This window comes from Pristiophorus japonicus, chromosome 3, assembly GCF_044704955.1.
Source record: "Pristiophorus japonicus isolate sPriJap1 chromosome 3, sPriJap1.hap1, whole genome shotgun sequence".
Classification (NCBI taxonomy): Eukaryota; Metazoa; Chordata; class Chondrichthyes; family Pristiophoridae; genus Pristiophorus; species Pristiophorus japonicus.
Window position 1 is genome coordinate 187,470,528 of NC_091979.1, and position 7,875 is coordinate 187,478,402.

Below are 7,875 nucleotides of genomic sequence, written 5' to 3' on the forward strand. Positions count from 1 at the left end.
GTTGTTTCCCTATGGTTTTACTCACAGCCATTTTTTTAAATGGCCTTTCTTGTAACTTTTTTGGATTTTTCTTCATATTTCTCTCTCTGTCCTTATAGCTGTCATGCACTTTTATTGCCACCTCTATTACCTACAACTCACTTCTCCTTACTTTCCCTCTTCTACTTTCTCTGTATACCTCACACACTCCTCTATATTGTCAATCTCTCTCTTTCAATACGTCTCCTACGCTAATTGCTTTGTAAACAGCCAAATCCCATCTCAGTTACGAATGATCCCATATTTACCAGGTGAGGCTCTGAGCTGGGGCCAGAGGTAGTTGAGGAGTAGATATGTTTATATAGCTCCCTGCAGTAGTTGGATTGGTTCCCTCTTCAGGTGGCTGATACAAACAAGAGAGGAGCTGGGGATTTGAATGGTACCCGTCTTAGCCAACACTTGGGCAGCTCTAGATATCAAGGCTCGGACTGTGTTGGGTTGGGAAAGAGCAATGAGAGTGTGGAATTGGTTGTATCTCGCCCGGTGGTGTGAGAGTCAGTTGCGCGTGAGTAGTGGGCAACTGGCCCAGACTTCATACCATTCAGGGTGGGGATATGTATTTCAAAATATTTATCACTTAAATTGTGTAGTCTATTAATGTACAAATGCAAATGAAATGTTGCCCTTAAAAATATTGTAATCTACCTGTTCAATTCCAGCTGGGATGGGAAGTTTGAGGGGGATGTAGAACACCAATGGATTTTTGGTAGAATATGATTGCTTCAGTCACAAAAACAACCAATACAAAATGTAGCATTACATCGATAGTTATATTATCCCTAATGTCTTGGGAAAATCTGATCCGGTACGGAGCTGTATTGACCAGGAATATCTAGGTTTGATCCCAGGTCTGTGCTGAGCTAACTGATGCGGACTAGGCATCGGGGTTTTGTACGAAGAAAAGATCAGCCTGGGTTCCTCTCTGTGATCATGCTGGAAAGTACATGTAGAAATCAGGTTATAACAGAATGAAGCCTTGCTATGAAGTTTCCCATGGTTGAATAACCTGTCAACACTGGCAGTCTAGGTTCACACGTAACAAAGGACTGCATGGCCAAGGTATCACTGGGTGATGAGGGGAAAAAAATCGCAAAAGGAAAAATAATTAGATACAGGTGCAGCGTCGAGAATCCGGAGTTCCGGAATCCGGACTCTGGACCGATCAATGGCAGGGTTGTCTGGAATCTGTAAAATGTTCCGGAATCCGGACCTGACAACCCTACCGGCCTCGCCTCGCCACCGCATGCTCGACCGCCGTTGCCCTTACCTCAGGGCCTCCTTGCCGGGGCCCACCTGAACACCTCCTTTCTCGCCGGGGCCCGCCCGAACACCTCCTTTCTCGCCGGGGCCCGCCCGAACACCTCCTCACCGGTCTGACCGAACACCTCCTCGCCGGGGCCCGCCCGAACACCTCCTCACCGGCCTGACCGAACACCTCCTCACCGGAGCCCGCCCGAACACCTCCTCACCGGCCTGACCGAACACCTCCACGCCGGAGCCCGCCCGAACACCTCCTTTCTCGCCGGGGCCCGCCCGAACACCTCCTCACCGGTCTGACCGAACACCTCCTCGCCGGGGCCCGCCCGAACACCTCCTCGCCGGGGCCCGCCCGAACACCTCCTCACCGGCCTGACCGAACACCTCCTTTCTCGCCGGGGCCCGCCCGAACACCTCCTCGCCGGGGCCCGCCCGAACACCTCCTCACCGGCCTGACCGAACACCTCCTTTCTCGCCGGGGCCCGCCCGAACACCTCCTCACCGGCCTGACCGAACACCTCCTCACCGGGGCCCGCCCGAACACCTCCTCACCGGAGCCCACCCGAACACCTCCTCGCCGGGGCCCGCCCGAACACCTCCTCACCGGTCTGACCGAACACCTCCTCACCGGTCTGACCGAACACCTCCTCGCCGGAGCCCGCTCGAACACCTCCTCACCGGTCTGACCGAACACCTCCTCACCGGAGCCCGCCCGAACACCTCCTCACCGGAGCCCGCCCGAACACCTCCTCACCGGTCTGACCGAACACCTCCTCACCGGAGCCCGCCCGAACACCTCCTCACCGGTCTGACCGAACACCTCCTCGCCGGAGCCCGCCCGAACACCTCCTCACCGGCCTGACCGAACACCTCCTCACCGGCCTGACCGAACACCTCCTCACCGGCCTGACCGAACACCTCCTCACCGGCCTGACCGAACACCTCCTCACCGGAGCCCGCCCGAACACCTCCTCACCGGAGCCCGCCCGAACACCTCCTCGCCGGGGCCCGCCCGAACACCTCCTCGCCGGGGCCCGCCCGAACACCTCCTCGCCGGGGCCCGCCCGAACACCTCCTCACCGGAGCCCGCCCGAATACCTCCTCGCCGGTCTGACCGAACACCTCCTCGCCGGAGCCCGCCCGAACACCTCCTCACCGGCCTGACCGAACACCTCCTCACCGGTCTGACCGAACACCTCCTCGCCGGAGCCCGCCCGAACACCTCCTCGCCGGGGCCCGCCCGAACACCTCCTCACCGGTCTGACCGAACACCTCCTCGCCGGAGCCCGCCCGAACACCTCCTCACCGGCCTGACCGAACACCTCCTCACCGGCCTGACCGAACACCTCCTCGCCGGAGCCCGCCCGAACACCTCCTCACCGGCCTGACCGAACACCTCCTCACCGGCCTGACCGAACACCTCCTCACCGGCCTGACCGAACACCTCCTCACCGGCCTGACCGAACACCTCCTCACCGGCCTGACCGAACACCTCCTCGCCGGAGCCCGCCCGAACACCTCCTCACCGGCCTGACCGAACACCTCCTCACCGGCCTGACCGAACACCTCCTCACCGGCCTGACCGAACACCTCCTCGCCGGAGCCCGCCCGAACACCTCCTCACCGGCCTGACCGAACACCTCCTCACCGGCCTGACCGAACACCTCCTCACCGGCCTGACCGAACACCTCCTCGCCGGAGCCCGCCCGAACACCTCCTTTCTCGCCGGGGCCCGCCCGAACACCTCCTCACCGGCCCGCCCGAACACCTCCTCACCAGCCCACCCGAACACCTCCTCGCCGGGGCCCCCCCGAACACCTCCTCACCGGCCCGCCCGAACACCTCCTCACCGGCCCGCCCGAACACCTCCTTTCTCGCCGGGGCCCGCCCGAACACCTCCTCACCGGCCCGCCCGAACACCTCCTCACCGGCCCACCCGAACACCTCCTCACCAGCCCACCCGAACACCTCCTCGCCGGGGCCCCCCCGAACACCTCCTTTCTCGCCGGGGCCCGCCCGAACACCTCCTTTCTCGCCGGGGCCCGCCCGAACACCTCCTTTCTCACCGGGGCCCGTCCGAACACCTCCTCGCCGGGGCCCGCCCGAACACCTCCTCGCCGGGGCCCGCCCGAACACCTCCTCGCCGGGGCCCGCCCGAACACCTCCTCGCCGGGGCCCGCCCGAACACCACCTCACCGGCCCGACCGAACACCTCCTCGCCGGGGCCCGCACAAATACCTCCTTTCTCGCCGGGGCCCGCCCGAACACCTCCTCGCGGGGCCCGCCCAAACACCTCCTCGCCGGGGCCCGCCCAAACACCTCCTCGCTGGGGCCCGCCGGGGCCCACCCGAACACCTCCTCGCCGGCCTGACCGATGGTAACTTCTCTGCGGGGCCGGATGGCCTGAACACCACCTCGGCGGGAATCCCCCCCTCCCCCCTCCCTTTCTGACGTTCCGAAATCCGGAAATACCCGAACCTGGACTCGAGTGTTTCCAGATTCGTGACGTCAGAAAACAAATTGAAAGTCCGGAAAAGCCCGGGATCTGGAACGGCCTTGGTCCCGAGAGTTCCAGATTTTAGGCACTGCACCTGTATATTAATGACCGTTAATTGATTTCTATATTAAATGTTTCTGATCAACTTACTCTGTCCCTCTGTTCTTTCAACTCCTACCTGTGCTGCCATATTTCCTATCTTCTCTTTATATTTGAAGACCTTGAACACACTATTATATCAACATTGTATTTCCATCCCCCACTGTTCCCTGTTGAAGCCTTCCAGTCAAGCTTCCACCCACCCATAGTCAGCAACAATATCTTGGTTAAGTGCCGCCCGCTAATCTCTCCTTGCTCTGCTTGAGCGTCTGTCCCACACAGTACACCTCCGTGGCACTGCTTCTTTCTAGTTTTGCCCCTAGTTGTCGCATCTTCGCTATTACATTGTGCCCCCATGGATTCTGCCCCCATGCCCACATGGTTTATTCTTACATAGTTAAGGGTTCCATCCTTGGCCCTTCCTCTTTTTACCATTGAAATGGTTCCCCATGACTTTCACATTTATGTTGGTGAAACCCGCCTCCTTTGTCTACAGCTGTTGCCAATGTTTCCAATCGCCTCTCCAACATCAAGACCTGGATGAGTCAAAGTATTCTCCAGTTTAATATTGACAAAACCAAAAGCTTCCTCTTTGGCTCCCATAGGCACCTGTCTGCATCCGATCTCAATATCTATTTCCCTGTCTTCCACCTCAGGCTAAACCCAATGCTATGTATCCTTGGTATAGTGCTCTATCCTAAATTTAGCATGCTCCTCCACATCTGATCTATCACCAATACCCCATTATTTCACCCTGCGATGTTGTCTGCAACCTTGCCTCTTTTCTGCCCCCCCCTCCCCCAATCACTGCTGAAACCTTGATCCACGCTTTTATCACCTCACAGCTGGAGTTCGTCAAGGATCTCGTTCCCAACCTTCCATCGTCCATAAAATCTGAGTCATCCAGAATTCCACAGCACCCCTGTCCTTGTTGAGTTCCACTGGTAATCCTACGTCACACTGAATCAACTTTACGACTTGCGTCCTCACCTTCAAATCCCTCCATGGCCCAGTGTCCCTAATTGGAATTCCGGTCTGCCAAATCCAGTCCACTATTGTTAGTTAACTTGCCCTGCCCTTTGGAACTAATTCCCGCAGTATCTCCATCTCCTTCCCTGCACTCGAAAGGCACTTTGTGACTCTCCTCTGACCAAGCTTTCTCCCTCTCCTGGTTGTCTTCTTGCCTCCCTTTCCCCTCTTCCTTTTCCCTCTAACCCCTTACTACTTATCAACCACCCTGTAAAGTACTCTGAGCCATCTCTTGTATGTAATAAATACATTGAAATCTAAGTTGAATGTGACGTAGAGTTTTGAAGCTACATTACAGTTGATGTACTTACAGAATTTGAAATGGAAGTATGTGGATCCTGTTCACTCTCTGAAATTGCATGTACATGTACAGTGCATGGGTCTTGTTAGAAAGCAGGTTAATCACATTTAACTCCATGAGGTATCGGTCTATACAAGACTGAAGCGTTGGTCTGAAGCATCTCCTTTGAAAGACTAAGCTGAAGGCATCTATTCCCTTTCAAATTGCATAGATCCATTGAAGTTTACAGCATTGAAGGCCATTTGGCCTATTGTGCCTGTAGTAGAGCAATCCAGACTTATCCCACTACTCTGCTCCTTCTCCGTAGCCCTGTTATCTTCTTGTCCTGCTTCAAATATTTATCTATTTTTCCTTGCATGACTGCCTTCACCATTGTCTGGGGCAAAGCATTCCATACAACTCTCTTGGTCAGCAGATTGGTATGGGAGAGCCATTGGGAAAGTTGGTATGAGTTTCTAGGTGAAGAGTCTCCAGTAAGGAATTGTAATCAGCGGTAGCAGATTAAAAAGCACAGACTGCAGCATGTATTTGGAGGGATTGGTGGGTTCTAAATTTTGCACTTCATAAATCTGAGGCTCATTTGAAATCCTCTCCCCCATTAATCGAGACAGCCATTGGTGATACTCAGGAAGCTGTTATGCAGCCATGGGGTTGAAATCATGTTTATCAGTATCACACAAGCTCCAAATTGAATTGTTGGCGACAAATCACTTGGAACTATTTGTTGGTTCTAACAAAAGGAGAAATTATTTCAATAGTTTATTTTCACAATGCCTTCCAGCTTTCTGTCTGTCTGATGTGACCTCAACTCTACTTTCCCGCCTGATCCCCATATCCCTTGAATATGCTCAATGACTCAGCAACGACAGCCCTCTGGGGTAGAGAATTCCAAACCTCAGAATGAAGAATTCCTCCTCATCTCAGTCATAAATGGCTGACCCCATGTCCTGAGACCATGCAGAAATATATCACTGAGGTGCCAAAACACGAGCATTTTATTCTCTCATCCTTCAGCGCACAACTTCAAAGAGAATAAATCAATTGAAACACTCAGAGGTGAGGTTTCTAATGGACTGACTGTTGTCCATTTAATTATATGAAAGTCTGTTCTGTAGTGCTGAATGCTGTAAGCTGTAATTCATACAATTTTAAAAACAGTACTAGTTTTCTTCAAATTAACTTGAGTTGCTCATAAGTACATAAGAAATAGGAGCAGGAGTAGGCCATTTGACCCCTCGAGCCTGCTCCGCCATTCAATAAGATCATGGCTGATCTGATCCTGGCCTCAACTCCACTTCCCTGCCCACTCCCCATAACCCTACACTCCCTTATCACTCAAAATTCTATCTATCTCCACCTTAAATATAGTCAATGACCCAGCCTCCACAGTTCTTCGGGGCAGAGAATTCCACAGATTTGCAACCCTCAGAGAAGAAATTCCCCCTCATCTCAATTTTAAATGGGCGACCCCTTATTAAACTATCATCCCTAGTTCTAGATTCCCCCATGAGTGGAAACATCTTCTCTGCATCTATCTTGTCGAGCCCCCTCATTGGGCCCAAGTTTCCACAAGAAAAAAAACGGGCGCCCCTCCGAGCTGGGCGCCCGTTTTTTCGCGCCTAAAACGGCGCCTAAAAAAATCCTCGGTAGTCTGTACCTACTTACAGGTCCTGTGGCCCTTGGCGCAGCCAGCACGAGCTGTGGGGGGGCGGAGTCAGGTCCCGGCGCTGAAAACAGTGCTGGGACCTCTGCACATGCGCGCTACAGTGGGAACGCAAGTGCAGTAGCTCCAGGCGCCGAACTGTGTGGGAGGGGCCCGAAGCACGCAGCCCCTAGCCCTGGCCCAATGGCCTCACTGGGGCTGCGTGAATGAGGCTCCTCCCACGGCCAGCACCTGCTCCCCGCCGACCAGACCCGACACTCGCTCCCCCCCCGCCGCCGACCAGACCCCACCCGCTCCCCCCCGCCCCGACACCCGCTCCCCCCACCATCCCCGCACCGACCTGACACCCGCTCCCTCCCCCCCCCCCACTGACCCAACCCGCGCTCCTGTTCCCCGACCCGACGCCCCCCCCTCTCTCCCTCCCTCTCTCTCTCTCCCTCCCCTCTCCCTCTCTCTCTCTCCCTCCCTCCCCTCTCTCTCTCCCTCCCCCCCCTCTCTCTCTCTCCCTCCCACCCCTCTCTCTCTCTCCCTCCCTCCCCTCTCTCTCTCTCTCCCTCCCCCCCCCTCTCTCTCTCTCCCTCCCACCCCTCTCTCTCTCTCCCTCCCTCCCCTCTCTCTCTCTCCCTCTCTCCCCTCTCTCTCTCTCTCTCCCTCCCTCCCCTCTCTCCCCCTCTCCCTCCCCTCTCTCTCTCCCTCTCTCCCACCCTCTCTCTCTCCTCCCTCCCTCCCCTCTCTCTCTCCCTCCCTCCCCTCTCTCTCTCCCTCCCTCCCCTCTCTCTCTCTCTCTCCCTCCCTCCCTTCTCTCTCTCTCCCTCCCTCCCCTCTCTCTCCCTCCCTCTCTCCCTCCCTCCCCTCTCTCTCCCTCTCTCCCTCCCCTCTCTCTCTCCCTCTCTCCCTCCCCTCTCTCTCTCCCTCTCTCCCTCCCCTCTCTCTCTCCCTCTCTCTCTCCCTCTCTCCCCTCTCTCTCTCCCTCCCTCCCCTCTCTCTCTC

At 55.8% G+C, this 7,875-nt stretch overlaps 1 protein-coding gene across 3 annotated transcripts in view; it reads left to right on the forward strand.

Annotated features, from left to right (window-relative positions):
* Positions 1–7,875, forward strand: part of agap1 (ArfGAP with GTPase domain, ankyrin repeat and PH domain 1) — a 1,020,940-nt gene that overhangs the window by 549,806 nt on the left and 463,259 nt on the right. The window lies entirely within an intron of this gene.